Below are 20,104 nucleotides of genomic sequence, written 5' to 3' on the forward strand. Positions count from 1 at the left end.
CTACAGGATGACGTGCGTCGGTCTCCGTGGCAACTGTCTCCCTGAGGCTGCTGCTGTCGTATCTGAGTTCGCCGTCGTGTCAGCTGACACAGCTCTGTGTGGGTTACACTGATTTATTTATTTATTTTTATTATTTTCAAGCATTTATACTTTGTAACAAGGAGTCCTGTTTCTTTCAGTACACCACCCACACAGCAGTAGATCATCAGGTATACTGTTCATCTACTTTTACTATATATTTTATCCGCAATATATATAAAAAATGTCAAGATGAAGGCTATATGTCTTCAATATCTTCTTCATTCATTCATTGATGGCTTAACCTCTATCACCAGTCAATAAACTGTCTCAAAGGATCAACATATGGCCCATCAAACCCAAGGAAGGTGAAACTGAAAAATGAAACCAATGCACAAGTTCCACAAAATACAGTTCTGTTAATAGCCACACGCATTCAAATCAGGTTATTTTTCTCATAGTTAGCAGATAATACAGCATTGTTTTTAATCATTTCTGATCAGATATCCAAATCTTTATAAGCCATATCAGTTTTTTTTTTCAGACATATTGGGTCGACATTTAAATTTGAAAAATAAGTGAGATTCCATGATTAAAAGCAAACCTTAATTCCACTATCGGTAAAAATAAAATTGATAGAGCAAACAGTAACAGTTATTCTATTTTACAAAATAATCCCAAAAAATTGAATAGCTGATTTCAAAGGAATAATTCAGTTTTTGGAAGAATTCTGTTAACAACCATGGAAAGGATCTCAAGATTAACTGGACCAATATACACTTTAACTGTATCAAACAAAACTATTAAAAAAAACAAAAAAAACAAATTCACTATAATTTACTTGGAATAATAAACAACATTGCATTTGAAAAAGCAACAAAATTGGTAGAAATGAGAGGTGATTAATTTTTTGAAGTAATGGTAATAAAGTAAAGTAACATCAGCGACGGTTTAGTATTCCAGTTTATCTTTTTCAAAAAGCTTATTTTAACCCCTTAAAGTTGCCATTCAAGTTATCTGATAAATGCTTTATAAGCACAGTTTGGCTCCACATAATACTTCAATCTGCATATATAAACAATATATTATATAGAAAATATAGTGATTATTGCAGATTGAAGTATGTCAAGATGTCAAGATCACTATATATTCTATATAATATATTGTTTATATAGAATATATAGCAATTATTGCAGATTGAAGTATTATATGGAGCGTATTGTTTTTATATTCTGTTATTATCGTTTACTGCTTGTATTATTTGATGAACATGTTTGTTAACAATTATAACAACAATTGTAACTTTGCTCTTCTCCGTGAACTGCTAACAGACCAACATCAGCACATGTAAGACTATCCCAGTGAGCATACATATTGAGCACTATGCCCCCATCTGACAACTGATGCTTTATGCAGGTTGACAGGCAATTTTTAGCTTCCCACGAATGACCAACAGACTACCAAGCTGAACTACAGTTTCTCTATTAATACCCACACAGTCCCATGTTAAGATGCCCAAAGCAGCCATTAAAGAAGACATAAATATGTTTACCAGCTGGTACAAGCATCTGCTTACAGAAAAAACAAATAGAATATGAATCAAAAAATGATTCACATTATATACTACATACATTTTACCTTAGTCCTTAATTTTGGATAGTAATCATTTCACTTTTGTAAAAAGTGTTTAAGAACTGCATTTCCAGTATAAATGGTGAAACGATCTTTGATCAGCTTAACAAAATACATGTTTTTTGTTTTTGTTTTTTTAATGGAAAAAATATTTATTGACAGCAGACTGGTTCCCTAGTGCTTGAGACCAATAAACTATTAGTCAGCAGTAAACTGATGTTTCATAGAGTGTGAATCATCAATATGTGACATCATCACTGACAACTACAGCTTGGATGTGCATAACTGTAATATCTGCATGTAACAGATCTGGTGCTTTGCAGTTATTTTCCTGATCAGGCTCATGGTATACAGTTCATGCTGGGGAGAGCAGAATTCAAATGCTAAAATAAAGAAATTGGAAACTAATGTAGAACGACATTCATCAATGTCTGCATCATGTTTCATGCAATTTTAGCTGACATTTTATTGATATTTACTCAGATCCCAAATTTGGGAGCTGTTATTGCTGAGACATTAAAAATGTTAGAAAAGTAGCAAAATTACTGCGATACTAGGTGTCTGGGAACTACAGCCAATTTTGTGTCTGTCAAAAACATTTTAACCTGCCTGAGGAGCCAGATAAGAAGTCAGGTCATTACTTTAGTCAGGATGAATTTTTCTCTGGGAATCTTTAATATGCCTGCAAACTTTTACTGCAGCTGTCATTTATGAGTTTGAGCCAAGGATGCTGTCATCTTCCTAACAGCTTTGCTAAAAGTTCTACTATACATATTGCTTAGACATTTTAATTTAGAATATGGTTATAGGCTAAATGATTTAATATTAATTTAATAATATTATAATGACAATACAATATAGTAACATAAAATATAGTGAAAATATAGTAAATTAAAATGTTTTTGTATTATCATACATAGTGTAATGCATTATGATATCTATGGTAAATGAAACTAGCAAGTTGCTGGAAACAGCACTCGGACTCCCAGTAACTTACTTCAAATATACAATGGATTTATTTATTTTTTTACAGTGCCCTTTGTCCAAATGAGGAGGCAAAATAATAATAATAATAATAAAATAATTGTAAAGAGAACCAGCAGCTCTTGTAATCTAGTTGATAAAGTGTTAAGAATTTCAACTGACTTATATTATTTTGTAAAAAGATATTCATACAGAGAGTTTTTAGACATCTTAATTTTCTTCTAATTACTAAGCTTCTGGAGTTTGGCATACAGAAAGTTTATGAGTTAATGAGTTTGCCAATCATTTAAGCCATCAAGTTACAAGTATGTCATGGTCCAGGATGAGGGTCTTGGTTGAAGGAGCGTTTTCTCTGGGTCCAGGTTGAGTTGGGCTCCTCCCTTTGGGCGGAGTCAGGTTCTTGCCTCTTACCAAACTCAAATGTTTTTTTATCCTCCGTCAATCAAGGAGCAGCATTGAAGGATCAGCTTGAGCCTGCAGAGGTAAATTGGATCCCCATGGTTGCACTGCAGCATCTAGTTGTCCCTTGCACTTGTTGTGCTGTCTCTCTGTCTCGAGTTCTTCTCGGCCTTGGTCCACAATTTGCAACTCACCTGTTTACTCACTTGGCTTTCCAACACTGGTCTGCTCGGTCTTGCAATCCCAACTCAAAGACAAACCTCTGGAACCACACCTGCCTGCCCTCCTGCATCTCACGTTCCCTTGGCCTCAGGAAAGGATCAGAACGGACAAAGGAACTAGAGCCCTCTTTTCATCTTGAACCCTCAGCTCCCACTGTTCTATTAAAAGAGGTATTAAAAGACCCAGTAAAATGGTGTAAACACATAAGACATTTATTTTTGTATGTTTCTGTAGTTTGAGTTGATCAAACATCAACTGCAGGGACAGATGCTATGCTTAAAAAATGTATTGATATAGCACATTTATAAAAACAAAAACAGTTAAAACAGAAAAAGATGCAGATCAGATGTGGATAATAAATACCAATAAAGAATCAGTTCACATTAAAAGAAATATAAGATTATAAGCAGAAAACAGAAGAATATTACAGAGAACATCATATGTAAGAACATTAAAAAATATATTCAAAGACAATTTTGCAAGCCTTATTTCCTAAAGTGTTGTTTCAAAGTTTTGTCCATGGTGTTTCAAGGTTTCTGCAGTAAAACGTAAGTATAAAACAAATACTTTTTCAATAAAAGCAGGTAGAAAGATCAGCGCTTTATACATAATTATTGCAGAATTTCAAAAGATTGGGAAACAAGGCTTTGATTGTTTGAAGTTCTGAATTACATTAAACTTTCACGGAGGTTTTCGGTCATGCCTTTTAATTTGTTAAATGAATCAAGAATTTTGGCCTTGAGTCAAACATCTGGAAACAGATTTAAGATATAAATATATAAATAAAGTTCACATATCAGCAGTGGAGCCCTTTCTAATATACTTTTTTGGCTGCATGACAATGATTTACTCCTTAATATTACCATAATGAGTGTCTGGCCAAAAGCACAGCAGTAGTGGAGCACCACACCCTTCAGTCGATCAATATTCAGATCAATAGCCCACCCAGCTAACTGTATGTCAATTCAAACATGCTGCTTCATAGTTGCATTGGGGATTTCTGTGTGCAGTCACTCTGCCTCTATTTCTGCGTTTGTCTTGCTGCCAGGAATTTGTATTTGTGTTTTTTCAGAGTATTTGCAGTGTGGACGTGTTGATTTTGTGCCTTTGGTATTGTCTGGATGCACTAAATAATTATTCAGGAGTAGGCAGGTGGAACTGAACACCATCATTCTGGAGGAGCAACTGGATATCTTGGAAATGTAGAGTGACATTTTTTAAATCAACTTTACAGAAATTGCCTTACCAACTTGGTAACATTATTCCTAAGACTCTACTCAAGAATTGCCAGATGTGGGATCCTTAATATGACCATGAAATGCTTTCAGGAGAAAGGTTTTACACTCTGAGGAAACAAAGGTTGAGCTATCTGCCCAAAATGAGAGCAGGTGTGTTTGTAAGGGTGAGGCTGTCAAACCTAAGAACACTGTACCAAGAGCGATGCTACCACTACCAACAGCAGCGTTCTTTAGGGTTGTTTTGATACCAGCGGTACTGGTACAGAGTGGATGGAATAATGAACAAGGCAGACTAACCCCAAATTCTTCTGGATTTCTGGACTTCTGGAGAAGTTTCATTGTCACGCAAGGCAAAGATTGAGTTATTTGGCCATAATGACAAGAGAACTAGATAAAGGTGAGGGTTTCAACTGTCAGGCGGTGGTAGCATGGCGGTGGTAGCGTCATGCTCTGGGACTGTGACTGTTTTGCTGCCAGCGGTAATGGTATGTTCCACAAAGTGTATGGAATACTGAAGAAGGCCTTTTATGTCCAAATTATTCAACTTCACCTTAAATCAACAGCTAGATGGTTGAAATTTGGATGCCAGTGGGTGTTCCTACAGGACAATGAGGCCAAACACAGATTAAAACTGTTTTCCAAAACCGATAAAGTGGGCTAACATTAGAATGGCGCTACCAAAGCCTATTGAAAATTTGTACACATTCTCAGTGCCAAGAAGAATGGTCAAATATCCAACCAGAATTATGCCACAAGATTGTTTATGACTACAAAAACGTCTTAGCAAGGCACAACTTGCTAAGAAACATTTAACCAAATATTATTAGACGTGTATGCAAATATTTGAGCCTGTATGTGTCATTTTGATTGTGTGTAGATTAGAGAAAATCCAAAATAAATCCAAACTTGTGTGCTGATTTTATTAAAGTTATTAAAGATGTATGCTGTATGATCATCCCACCCTGGAAAGAGAACAGTTTAAAGAAATCATTCATGATGTTCATGTGCATGACGAGTGTATGTAAACTTTATATGCGGAAGAGTTCTTTTATTCCAATTCCTAATCAGTGTGTGTTGGGCTACCTTTCTTAGTTCCCCAACAGAAAAAACAATCTGATAAAACCACACCCATCTTTGAACACATTATATGTTCACACACTAGTTAAATATACTTGTTATTGGTAGTCATGGGGATAGGCTTTGTTTGAACTTTGGGAGGGATACAAAAAGTAAGAGGTCAGACCATTTCTGCCTATCTGGCATTTCATTTTCTGCTTTTTAATGTTTTTTTAATGTCTCAGTTTTCCCCTTTCTCCACCTATTTGTTGTGGGATACACAAAAGAAAACACAAAACACTAAACTAGGGGAAAATTCTAAATCCACTTCTTTTTTCTCAGCCATCTTTTTGAATATGCATATGCCACCTCTTCCTGTTAATAAAAAAAGATGAATTATAAATATTATAAATCATCAGTTCTTGGATTTGCATACATCAGATGTACTTACTGCACTTTCTAAGTATGCTATAAATATCTGTAATGATTTAAAGGAACTATGTACAATTATGTCATAGAGTATGACTGAAGGCAAAGTTGGGCAACACTTCCCTAAGACTTGTTATAAAACAATGTATAACAGAAGGAGAAAAAAAAGTTTCTCAAAGCTTAGTTAAAAAAAAAGTCCTACTATCAGATATTCTTCTGTTCTGCTAATGGCTGATGTAACAGCGCTTTGCGTGCACCTTTATGTTATTTCTAAGTCAGTGTCTGCATCAGCACTTTTTAATGAAACTTATCAGGTGGAAACAATACCAGCCAAGCAGCAGCTTTTAATTAAATGGGATAAAATGAAACAACAAATCTCAAGAGGTTTGTTTGCTTACATTTCAAGACTGAGGGCGAATTAATTCTTACTGCCTTCATGTGTTGTAGCTCATGGTAGCAGCCACTAGATGACAGTAAAGACTCTTGGTAGTTTTATTTTGATTCAGCCTGATCAGTGGAGTTTCTTCTTCATGGTCTGTTCTCTTACAAAGAAAATGCTGGTTATCATACCATCATTTCTTCTTCAGACATTTACAAAATTGAAAATTAAAAAAGTGCCAGAGAGAAAAATAAGACCAGGCAATTAAAATTGAGTCAAATGCAGTGGAATCTACAGGTACGTAAAAAAATAGCAGCTTTCATAAAAATTTATGTAAGACATCGAATAATTTTCAAGGCGTTTTCTTGCGTCATTTGAGAAAAAAAAGTCCAACTTTATGCTGTACTGTATTATGCTTTTTTCTTTGCTCGTATTCTACTGATGTAATCTATACCACATTAGGGTAACGGCTGCTATGTATTCACCCAAAATATCTGTGAATGCAAATACATTTAAAATTCATCGCTAAGGAGTTTGTTTCTATCCATCTATTATATATTTTCCACAGAAGTGGTTGTTCAGGAAATGAACTTTCAAATAAGCTTTTGTCAAACACCTACAGATACTAAATATGTGTTCTGGTTGTCATTTCCCTGACAGCTTAAGCAGTTTGCTGTGACCTAAAAGCGTATTAAATTTAGATCATCATCATCCTCCGCAGGAAGTCTTTTAACATGTTCTATATTCATTTTGGAAAGGCAGGTCTGAATGAAATCCACTCATCCACCGTCTGTTTCGAAATGAGGCAGTTCCTGTTTTAAGATGCTGCGTTTTAGGAGAACTAATAACTTCAACCAAGAGGGTAACTTTCATTTTTGAAAACTTAGACAAAAGACCTTAATTTACATTATAAATGTGTTCAAAATATAAATGTGTACCATAAGAAATCCCTTGAAATTGGATGTAGCATACTTTGGTAAACTTGTCAGAATTAATCTTATGTATTTAAGACCACTAGTGGATATATTTTACATTTGTTTGTTTTTTAACTTAAATAACCTTCTCTAGGTAGTTAGGTAGTTGGTCTAGTTTGCTTGTCCAATGTTTTCTTTGCTGTTTCTTATTAGTATTGCTCAAAAGGTTTTGGATATATTTACAATGATGTAAAAGTCTACATAGGTATAGCTCAGCCCAAATTAGAAGTCATTAACTTATTAAGTCAGTCTGGGAGACATTATTTTGATGTTCGTAAGAAAATTATTCAGGATCCTGAAGGATATCTGGATCCTGATTAGCTCCACAACATGCATGACTTGTTTCATGAATGCTGTGGAGGTAATTGTTGGATTTGGCATAGGTATGCAGTCTCAGGCTGCTCTTGGTACTCATGTTATTCCAGCATTACTTGCCAATATAAAGCCTTGAGGTGTGTTTGGGCTCATTATCCGGCAGAGGATAATAAGCCATTCTCCAAAATACTGCCATATCATTCTCCCTCCTGTTTGTCCCCTTAAAAGCAGCCTTCTTTTAGAATCAGAATCAGAATACTTTATTGATCCCTGGGGATCAAGCACAAATCACTGTGACTTATAATTATGTCTTATAAGGCATAGCACGTTCATCCATGGAGACAAGGGCTTGTGTCATGTGTGGAAGTATTGCTTTCTCATCTTCTCTCATTTTATTTTAGAGTATGTTTATGTAAGTTCAATTCGATCGATTTCAATTTTATTTATAGATGCCGAATCACAATAGTTGCTTCAAGGCACTTTATATTGTAAGGTAAAGACTCTACAATAATACAGAGAAAATAGAGGAAACCCCAACAATCAGATGCCCCCCTATAAGCAAGCATTTGATAACAGTGGGAAAGAAAAACTCCCTTTTAACAGAAAGTAACCTTCGGCAGAACCAGGGTCAGAGAGGGGCAACTATCTGCTGTGACCAGCTGGGGGTGAGAGGAGGAAGCTTAGGCTTCAAAAGTGCTTAGAGTTGAAGGAAAGATTGTGATTTGGGTTAAAGTTATGCCTGAGAAAGTGAAGGTTATGCCCTAGTGTGGACTCTGTGCTTCAGGATTGGTGCCATAACAGTAGAATTACAGACCATCACTGCTCACCGAACTTAGAAGCCATGTTCATTCAGTGCAGGCCAACGCAACACGTTCTCACTCCCAAAGTGCAACATTTTAGACTAGGTGACAAACCGTAGGTATATTACGCTTTCAGCCACCCAACACGTCCCTATGTTACGACTTCGGAAAAATGAGAACCATTTGGAATTAATCTACACATGTAAATTTATTTTACTGAAATTGCTTTGGAAAACACTATTTAACACGATTAAGGTGGTGGTTAAGGTTAGGGATAAGGTTAGGGTTAGGGCTGGAAAACACGGCTGGAACGTGTGTTACTGCGGGAGCGTCATTCTATTTGATTTCATCCACAATCTGGCACGTAGCATAGGAACGCAGAAGGTCACCTTCCGCGTTCTCATGGAACGCTTCGGGACGTGACAAATTGTTGGTATATTACGCATTGGGAATGACTGATTCAGGCCCTTTGATCTACCCCGCGAGCTAACGGCAGCCATAGTTACCATTGTTTGCATCCTCCCCAATGCTAACGTTAGCTCAGCTGAGCTCTGAACCACATCCAGCTTATTATCAGTAACCAGCAGAGAGAACCCTGGAGGGTGTCCATATTGTTGCTGGGGACTTTAATAAGACACGTTTGAAATCTGTACTCCCCAAGTTCCACCAACATGCTAAGTGTCCTTACAGGGGGGACAGGACACTGGACCATGTATACAGCAACATCAAGCATGCCTATAGAGTGATACCCCTCAAACTGACCACCTCTCTCTGCTCCTCATCCTTGCCTACATCCTCCTCAGGAAACAAACTCCTCCATGCACCCAAGTCATTAAAACATGGCCAGATGATGAGACAGGGTACAAGAGAAAGGTAGATAACTTGTCTCACTGGTCCTCAGAAAATAATATGAAACTCAATGTTCTTCAAACAAAAGAACTTATAATAGAATTCAGGAGGCACAGACAGATTCTATTCTATTCTACCGTATTCTATTCTATCTTTTCCATTTAATGTTTTGGTGGACTTATTAACAGCTGAAATCATATACTGAAACTAAAATCAAACGCTTACTTTTTAATTTATTCTAACAACATTCCCATTAAGATTTTGCATACAATATGTCTCTTTGAAGATTTGTTAGCCCATGGAGACAAAAAGTTAAAATAAAATTATCAGCTGTAATTTACTTAAATGGTAGATGTTCACTGTTTCACACTCTACTCTGTATTTTCTTTGCAGTGCAGTTTGTGTATTTGTGTTTGTGTGTTAGGGATCTTCAGTTAACCTTGGAGACACGAAAAAAGACTGCTTGGCTTTCTTTTCAGGTCACTTAATTATTTAAGTCATAACCAACAAAACCACTTAAACGGAGCATATAAAACCATTTCCAGCTATAATCTTTTTATACTAGCTTTACATGCTTTTCATACAGTACCTCAGGTCACACTGAAGATATGATCAAATTGTGGAGTTGTCCATTAAATTAAACTTAATAACCCAATGTCTGTGAAGGTTCTCAGTAACCCAATAACCCAATAATTACCAAGATTGTTAACTGATATCTAAAGTAAAATCTAAATCTAAAACAATGCTGTGTGCATAATGGGTGTTTAATATGCATTTGTAATTGGATCTTAAAGTCTTATCAGGTTAAGAAGGTGAATAGCACAAAAAATATCTCGAGGTTTACTCCAGCTGGAGGCAGCCTCTGCTGTGGCTATAATCCAGAAAAGTGACTGAGAGCTGCCTTCCATTGATGGAGTCCAGTCTCGCTGGTCTTCAATCAATCTGACAGAGTTTTATAAATATGTTATGAAGTCCTATAAAGCTAGCTCAGGGCTCCAAGCTGTAGAAAGATCTACTGAAAATCAATGGAGTCACCACTTGGCTTCAAAGCCATTTGGTCTTAAGGTGACAGCTTTTTGAAAATAACAGGAAAGACATGATTGAGGAGTGGAAGGTGAAAAGAACAGAGACAAGACAGGAAATATATAGACAGGCAGATCAGACATATTTATTTATCTGACCTTTATGTATTCAGAGTGGACTGTATGGCTACTTAACCCTCGAGGTTCATTAGTAGAACTCTGACTATACTTTTAGGTATGGATGTAGGTTTTGTGTGGGCACTGGTGTAAACACATTTAATTGGTGGTTTGGGGGTCATGCAGCAAAAAATTCTGGACATCAGAAATTTCATTTGCTGCTTTCTATGCAACAATGTATACTTTTTCTACAGCATAGGAGAAATTGCCTTTCTACCAACAGGCCGACATGTATTTATATAAAATTCTGTAAGGCGCTTATGTATTCTGAATTGATTTCCAAATAATGATGCTCAACTTTTTTTTTCATTTCATATCATCCCTGCTGAGTCAAAATACATACACACATGAGTTTCTGTCCTCTTTCTTGTTTTCCTGGTTCCAAAGATAAGAGCCAAAGTCCCAAGTGTTCAGGAAAAGTCAAGTAATGCAATGTTGCTGGAGCTTCAACTTATTTAGACTATTGTTCTTCTCCATGCACCTTGGGAGTAAGTGAAGTCGTGCCAGAAATTTCCTTTTTGTTTCCAAGGCCAACAGTCCACTTTAAGAAGCAGCAGTGGGTTGGCATATATCATCTCACTGCTAACACTAGAAACCCAGATTTGAGTCATGCTTGTCACAGCTTTTCACATATCATTTGTATGACTTTTTAAATATGTTATTAATTAGAAATATGTCGTTAAAAACAACGTCAGATTTAGGCGTTAGAGATGACTTTGTGAGGTTCAGAAAAAGATCATGGCTTGGTTTTAAACACAAGGTTGCTAGTAGTGTTGGGGTTGTATTACACATTAACCATTACTTTTCTTTGAAGTAATTACATACATAACATTGCTTAATTACTCCTCAAAGAAAGTATGACATTGCACTACTTGTTACATTACTGTCTCGTTACTTGCTACATTTGCAAGACTGACTGCTCATCAGTTTGATACCTGCTGAAATTCAGGCTCTGGCTGCTGGGCTGGGTTCGGCATTCACTCAGCTTTAACGTCGCTCTGGGTTTTTGGCTAGCTTTGTGTTAGCATGCTATCTGTTAGCAGTTCTGTTGGCAGCTGTTTCTGTTCTGGGTGCAGTTTCCACTTAACCATCACACTTTTGACCTTTTGTGGAATGATAATAAAAGTAGCATCCACATCTCTGTTTCTTTTTTTTTTTTTTGGCCTGTCCCGTTTGGCTCTTTTGCCATCAGAATTGTTGTCTAAAGGCAAACAAAGATGCCCAACGGATTTACTTTACCAAATTGACCATCCCAGCCTTGCCGTAATGGTCCATTTGATTCACCTTTTATTGTTTATTTTATTTTCACTTACTGAATACGGGACAGACTTGACTGGGGGAAAGAAGGGGAGAAAGAAAGAGGGAAAGAGAAACAGCTGAGAAGAGGGACGGGGGAGAAGGGCAAAAGACAAAAACCAACAGAACGGGCAGAGAAAAAAAATGCATATATCAATCACCTGGATCACCTGCTGAGGAAGAAAAAAGAAAACAAGCAGAAGAGAACAAGAGTAATAGAATAAACAACATCACAATGATATATGGGAATATGACAGTAAATACTAAATATTAAACATTATTGTGCAGCACATAAGATCAACAGAACACAGTGTGCTTTGAGGTAGGAGCCAAAAAGGGTGTAGTTTGTGGGTGTGATCACCCGTGTGTACACCTGTGAGCTTGTTTTTTGTTTTTTAAAAGGTTCCTTCATGTAATAATCTGCTAGAGGGTGTGTGTGTGGGGGGGGGGGGCACAGCCCCGTCCTCCAGGGCATGAAGCAGGTATGGAGGAGATCAAAACTCCAGACATCCAGAGGCCCCCAGAACACAAGAGACCAAGGAAGACCAACAGAGGGGCAGCCGCGCCACTGTCCCAGAAAGAGCTGAGGAGAGTCCCAGATGAGGGCTCACTCAGCAGCCGCGGAGCAGAAGCCAGGGGGAGTTGCAGTGACGCGCCCGTGAGCTCCGCCGGCAGCCAGCCGTGCCTGAGTGACCGAGCCCCAGGCCGAGAGGCCGGGGGCACCCCACCTCCGAAGTGCCCCGAGCGAGCCCCAGGCTCCAGGCCCCAATAAGCGGCCGCCAAGGAGTGAGCCGGACGCCCATCCCCGGACACAAAGAACCACCAACGCACCGATGTCTGAGGGAGTCCGCCACTGGCAGGGGAAGTGGTGGTAGGGGGAGATAGGCCTCCAAACTTTGGAGGGCCTGAGATGTCCCCAGAGAGGTGGCGCCTGACACCCAACCTGACATATAGACACAGACATACAGGCACACACAGATACAAACATCCATTCCCACCCTCATGCTCTCATATGCACTTACTCCACACTCAACCAACGTGGAGACAGACATAAAGAGACGCTGTACACACGATCACACTCCCCAAGCGTACTCTACAAACCGGGTCTAGGTACCCTTGCCCCTGGAGGGGGGAACTGCACCCAGACCCAGGTGGTGTTACCCTTTTCCCTGCGGTGGGGGGAGGCAGACCGCCCCGAATCCGCAGCAGCAGGAAGGCCCCACACTCCAGACCGCAGTCAGACGGCCAACTCCTCCTCCTAGCCCCCCCGCTCCAGCAGGGGGGCTCCACATCTCTGTTTCTGAAAAGTTGCAGACAAATCCACCTTTTATGTCCTTGGAGCACATGAACTAAAATCAGCTGATGATTGCATTTGTATTCAGGAAGAAAAAAACATGTTGATTTGATTTCTTTCTTTCTTTCTGTCCACCTCTGGTGTAGATAAGAGAAAAAACTTTGTAACTAAAGTAGTGTAATAACAATGCTTTACACCCAACGCTGGTTGCCACTTCTTTCAAAGCTCTGTTTTCTTGGTCACATCTATTTCCACACAACATGCATGCTGAAAACACAAAATATACATCCTAATGGAATAAAATACTTACAAATTTGTTCTGTCACGAAAAAGCATGACAATATGTGTACATTAATATGAATAAATAGAGTGCTTTTTTTGGCCTGTCTCACAGTTTGCACACAGCAAAATCTCCAGTGTTAAATTAACACTGGAGAGTGTCTATATATGGGTCCACACCTCTGAGTGTTAAATACAACACTGTTGAGTGTTAAATTAACACTTTTGACAGTGTTATATGTTTAAAAGTAACCTAGTCAGTTTTGAAGATTAACAATGGCTAACACTGAGCAGTGCTGATTTTCTAACACTGGAATATTTCTAACATTTTGAGTTATTTTCCAGTGTTAGAAAATCACTCAACAGTGTTGTATTTAACACTCAGAGGTGTGGACCCATATAGACACTCTCCAGTGTTAATTTAACACTGGAGATTTTGCTGTGCACCAAAACATAATCCAACATTTAGTTTGCAGGTATCTGCTTGGGCATGAAACATATTTCCAATTGAAATGCAGATTCTAGATTTGCCATCTTTAACAAAAAGACTGGACTGTTTTTGTCCTCTATGGAAACAAAATTGGTTGTATTTTTATATTTCATGTTTTTCCAGGTTCTTAGTATAGTTTCCCATACAGTCTGAAAGCAGAGACAATAAGTTTGGGTCTGTCTTAGGTTTAGAAATATTTACAAGCGCTACAATTTTCAAACTAGCAAGTTTAAAATGTGCTATATCTTGTTTCCTTTATTTATAAACAAATTGAATTTTCAATTTAAGCTGTAGTTTTAAGAGGTGTGTGCTGGAATTAGTCCTCAGCATCAGACAGCTGTGTTCACAGCTTCCCAGAGTCTTGCTGTTAGAGTAAGGTTTGGCATCATCCTGTGGAAGGAAAGCTGTGATAAATCAAAAAACATAAACATGATTAGAGAAAGACTGCTAATGAAATAGATATGCAGTTTTGGTAGCATGCAGATTTTCTATTTGTGTATTTAAAAAAGAAATTGTGTTTGCGTTGGTACGTACTGTACATGTTTTGAATATGTCGTTGGAAGCTCACTTTTTCTGTCTGCAGCTGCAGAACAGAACCTGAATCACATGTTGGGGTAAAGTCCTAGGAGAGAGCCTGTTAAACTGGACAATCCAGCCTTCAGTCTGGATATCACTCACTTTGACAGAGAACGATGGATGGCGGTTTCATCAGGAATGAGTTGTGCATATTGGTATAGATTTTGTTCATAGTTTAAAAAAACCAAACACTGTCTCTGCATTTGAGTTATTCGCAGTCTGTCAAAGTTTTTGTGATAGACGTTAGGCATTAAATGTTTGATAGATGTTCGCCAATTAAGCTCGATTTAGAGAATTTTTTTAAACTATTCCGATCCAAACCAAATTTATTTTACATTACCTGCATCTATTTGTGTTGGAACATATTTAGAGGTATCTGTCAGATACCGAGGTGTTTGCAGAGATTCACTGATGGTGTGGTGTTTATTTTGCAAGGTGGGAGGTACTATTTCTGCAAAACATTCCTCAACATAATTCAGACACAGTTTTTCTAACTGGTTTGCTTCTAATTATGATCTGTTTAAAACACACAAAAATAGTTTTCTGTTTTGGATGATCTGGCTTTCCGGTTTACTCTATGATAGGTCAGTAATAGGTGACGGTTTGTGAATTTTCAGCAGAGGAAAATGCGCAATTTATGAAATTTATGCGCAAGAGTTAAACTTTTTCACTCTGGAGGTAGTCAGAGAAGGTGGGACGTGTAATGAAGAGGTCACCTCGGAGTGGTATAATGCAGCATGTGTGTCCTGCATATCACAATGCAACATAATGTTCTGCTTTCTATTCACACAGCTGACTTTTTACCCGTCTGTCCTCCTCTCAGCATGCTGCCACTCTCATTATTACATATGCTGATCAGTGCACCGATTAGTCACCGGTGACCCTGTGCACTTTCCAGCGTACACCCCATCATTCAGTAGCTCGTATTGTACAACCAGCTTTAGCAGAAATAACTTAAAATAACCACTTTCTATAATACTTATCAGTCGCTCACATCCGGAGATGACTTCTGGTCCACTCTACTTTACAATGTTGCTTCAGTTCATTTAGATTTTCAGTTTCTGTTTATGCACACCTCTTTTATGGTGCTGTCACAGCATTTGAATGAGATTGAGGTGCGGACTTTGACCAGGTCATTGCAACATCCTGATTCTTTTTCTGTTATAGATTTGCCGCTGTGCTTTCAATCAATCCTGTTAAACGTCCCAAAGTTGGGCAACTCTAGCTTCCTGAAATATGGCCTCAGATTTGACTCTTCTGTATACTTTGGTATATGGAGGAATTTATGGTTGACTTGATGACAAGAGGCCCTCGTCTTGTGCGTTCAAAGGACACTGATCCAGAAATGTAAATGCAACATTGCAAAACAGAACCCAAAAAGGTTATAGTTATTCCATCTCATTCCAAGTGTTCTGTTAAAAACTTTAACATACTAAGATCATTGCTGCTTTCTTTCTTGGCATTGTGTTAACATACACTGGAATTCTGCAGACCAGCAAACTGCCAAAACTTCAGCTTATAGGGAGGTGATTACATTGTTATTCATATGAGGCAGTATGTACCTCATGTACCTAAGGAGAGGAAATTAGCCACATTTAAACTGGATACGGTTCTTTGAATTTTAATGAATAAAAATAATGAATGTGTTAATGAATACATATGTAGGTACTACTACTCTTAGGTATACTTTACCAGCTAAAGGAAAAATAAAAACTATGTACAGCTTTTAGCTGATAAGAACCATGTTTTGCATAAGTGCTGTATCAAGCTATCTTCACTCATGGGCAGCTTTTAATGACAGTAATACTGAGAAATGAAAAAATAAGAACTTTGGGCTTAAGACTTGATCTTGACTCAATGATTCATCTTGCTTGAGGAAATAATACGTAACTTGAGTTAGGGAAACCGGTCTGGTCTGAAGCATGAATTGGGTATTCGAATGTTAGCATTTAAAACTGAGATAATGGCCTATTCCTCTTTGCTCAAAGCACACAATGTTCTCATGTGCAAACACATCCAAAAACCTGAACATGGGTAGCAATGATAGTGTGCTTATGTAAAAATTTAAAGAATGCAGGAATTGAGCAGTCGTTCCAGTGATGCAGGCGCCATCCTTTGAGGAGCCTGCCTCTTTTCATGGCTCCTGCTTGCTTCCTCAGATTAAAAAGAACAGAACAGTTATTTATAGAGCATGGAGAACAGGGGATTAGTGCAATTCCTGTTGTGTTTTGGATGCTTATTACTTCTTTGATGACTCAAGGTGCTGAAGTGTGTACTTGTGCATACACTGTATGTTTATGTGCATAATAAACTCTCTTTGCATCTAACACTAGCCCCACACGACCCTGCTGTCATTGAGAAAGCATTTCTTGTGCTCATCTTTCTGCAGTATTTTTATGTGGAAATAGTTTGTGCTTGCTTACATGAGCATTCATGTGATGCCATTGTACATTTCTTGGTGCATGTGTTTATATGGATTACATGCATTCATTCTACATGTATGTAAACAAACAAAAGACAAAAGAAAACACGCAACTTGTGCTTGAATTGCAGCTCAGCTTTCTGGCACCACAAAACTTGTTATTTCCCAGTAGATGAGTCAAACAAGCAGCAGGTCCCTGTTTATTTTGGGACTGGCTGTACACAAAAAACAGGGCAGGATATTAAAGCACCCACAGGAGGGTGATTGTGGTGGTGATATTTATGTGTTTGTGGGTAACATGGTTAAAATGACAGATATCAGTGGGCAAAATGAACAAGATCCATGTGCAGGAAAACTTCTCTGTTTCTGACAAGGGTATGAAAATACAAAGATAGATAGAATTAATTATTTCCAAAGGGGCACAGCAGTGTTCGAACAGCTGCTTCACATAAATCACAAAACCACGGGGTAGGTAAAAATTTTTTTATTAAAAGCTTAATTATATACACTAAGTAAATAGGCCAGAATCACCATCAATGCAGGAATAATTCTAATCATTTTATATAATATAAATATGTATATTATCATGACAGGAACATAAGAGATCTGATAGGTTTTTTAATAAATAAAAGTCCAGGCGAAAATTCTTATTACCAGGGAGAGAATAAATGCGATTTGAAATTAGTTCAAAAATTAAGCACTTTCCTTTGTTTTCTGAGGAGAAATGTTCTTTTTTTCTTCTTACAGAAGTGCCCTTCAGACCAGAGCAGCAGGGTTATTAAAACACTCTTTATAAAGTTTGCTGCTGTCAACATGTAGATAATCCCACATAGTAGGTGGACATAATAAGGCTGTTTTTCCCTAGCAACCAGTGGTTGATAGGTGTCTAAGCCTGTGTGACTACAAGCTATAATATTTTTTTTCTATTAACTTCCAACTTAACCAGTTAGTTAACCAGTTTCAGTCTTGAATGAATGTCGATCAGCCTTGAAACAGTCACATCATACCTTGTTTTCCATTTTATTCTGCATCCATAGTTCACAGCACTCTTAGCTACTCTTTAAAATAAAAAAATAATCACCACAAAGAAAAAAACGTGCAGTAAAGATGGCTGAATTCAATGACATTGTGTTACTTATACAATGTCTACATGAAGTTTCACTTTCTTCACAGCATTCACCTCAGCAACTCATTGTGCAAAATATATCCAACATATATTGTGTAAAAATATATTTTTAATATGCTTTTTTTAATATGCAATCATAACATGATTCTGTTATAGTTACCAGTGTAAAATGAACAAGAGGCTAGTATCGAGCCAAGGGTCCTCCACGAACAAGAACAGTAAAGTAATTAAGAGATGATACTGAGTCTTACTCTAGTTGTTTGGGCATGTTTACAGCTGGGTATGGTACTGAGAGGTCCTAGCAGGTTAGTTTTCCACTGGTGAAAAGCAGGCAGGAAGTAAACAGATCTAGTGTGTCCAAAGGTCATGTTTCCTTTTGGACATATGGAGCTGAGTTAAAGCAATTAATTATCAATTAATAATAACTGAATTTAGTACAGCGAGCAATTGTGGCTCAAGAGTTAGGAGTTCGCCTTGTAATCGGAAGGTTGCTGGTTCAAGCCCCGGCTTGGACAGTCTCGCTCATTGTGTCCTTGGGCAAGACACTTCATCCGTTGCCTACTGGTGGTGATCAGAGGGCCCGGTGGCGCCAGTGTCCGGCAGCCTCGTCTCTGTCAGTGCGCCCCAGGGTGGCTGTGGCTACAATGTAGCTTGCCATCACCAATGGATGGATGACTGGATGTGTAAAGCGCTTTGGGGTCCTTGGGGACTAGTAAAGCACTATACAAATACAGGCCATTTACCATTTACAGGAACGTGTTACATTACTGCATTGCTGAAAATATGCGATATCTTTACAGCAAAATGTTATGTTGGAATTACTTACTGGAAATACATGCAACACTGGCTTTGAGCAAGCTAAGCTGAAGCTGGTTCTATCATTTAAACACTGGCTGTAAACAGACTTGTCCCAGGGCCGGGGACATTTGATGTGCTATACTTATTTCAGGGGCAATCCATTTGTGTCACTATCAGTTTATAGTATAATATGAGGAATACTACACAAAAAAAGGCCAGTGGTGTCAAAGTCCTGGACCTAGTTTATGCTCTTTGTAGCCATATTATTTGTCTTATGTAAACTGAATAATTTATGAAATAGAAAGAAAACATTGGTGCTGAACACAATCCAACTACACCAAAAAGCATACTTGGCACAATAACTTTGTTTATATAAACTGAAGGTACTGTTGCAATCTAATGGTCTACATCAGCTGCAGAAGAAAAAGCTTTGATGATTACTTCAGACAATAAAAAGTCTTCAGCACATCTGAGACTCTGGAACTCTTGTGTGACAAAAGAGAGATAAAAAAACTTCTCGCATCTCTTATACCTTAGGTAAAATTAAAACAGGTCCACAGCTTATGGTTTCTGCAAAATTCATATACTTTGTGAAAGCCACGTAGGCTATTTCAACTAATTCAGTTACAGCAGGGAAAAAGGTCTTCCTTAGCTACTGCTTGGCACAGTTTTTAGACCTTATAAGGTAAACATGAAAATCTCAGTCTTGTAGGCCTTAATTTGCATTCCTGTGTTTATAGAATTCACAGCGTCTCTAAGTGATGACTAAATAAAGCAATATTCAGGTTCTGCGACCGCTTCCCTACAAAATATGTCATGGCGAGATTCTTAATATCAAAACAGTGTCAGTGGCCTTCTGGGAAATCAGAATATAGAGCCGATATCCTGTTGATTCAGCAGAAAACACAATGGACCCCTGAGATGAGGAGCATACGGAGCAGTGGGACAGTCATCTAAAGATTGTGTGGGAGTTATGATTTGACTACTTCCCAGGGCAAAAAAAAATTTACTCTGCTTTTCCAAGCAACCTACAGGTAGTTTAAGGGTACATGCTCCCCCAAGCACCAGCTATGTGTCAGTGACACCTATAGTAGTGACAGGGTCGAGGTAGTAAAAGTAGCCTATACTTTGTGTTAGTGAAGTCATTCTTCTTTTTCTTCTTATTGTTCACAGTTATCGTTATTGTGATTATGATAACATATTAAACATATATATATATATATGCATATATAAGATGGAGGATAGCACTGACCTCAAAGCAAAGCAGGAGCCACTCTCAGTGTAGCTTTTATCTCCTGTCTGTTTGGAAGGAAACTGATGAAGCTTAAA

Source organism: Maylandia zebra, linkage group LG5 (genome assembly GCF_041146795.1).
Source record: "Maylandia zebra isolate NMK-2024a linkage group LG5, Mzebra_GT3a, whole genome shotgun sequence".
NCBI lineage: Eukaryota > Metazoa > Chordata > Actinopteri > Cichliformes > Cichlidae > Maylandia > Maylandia zebra.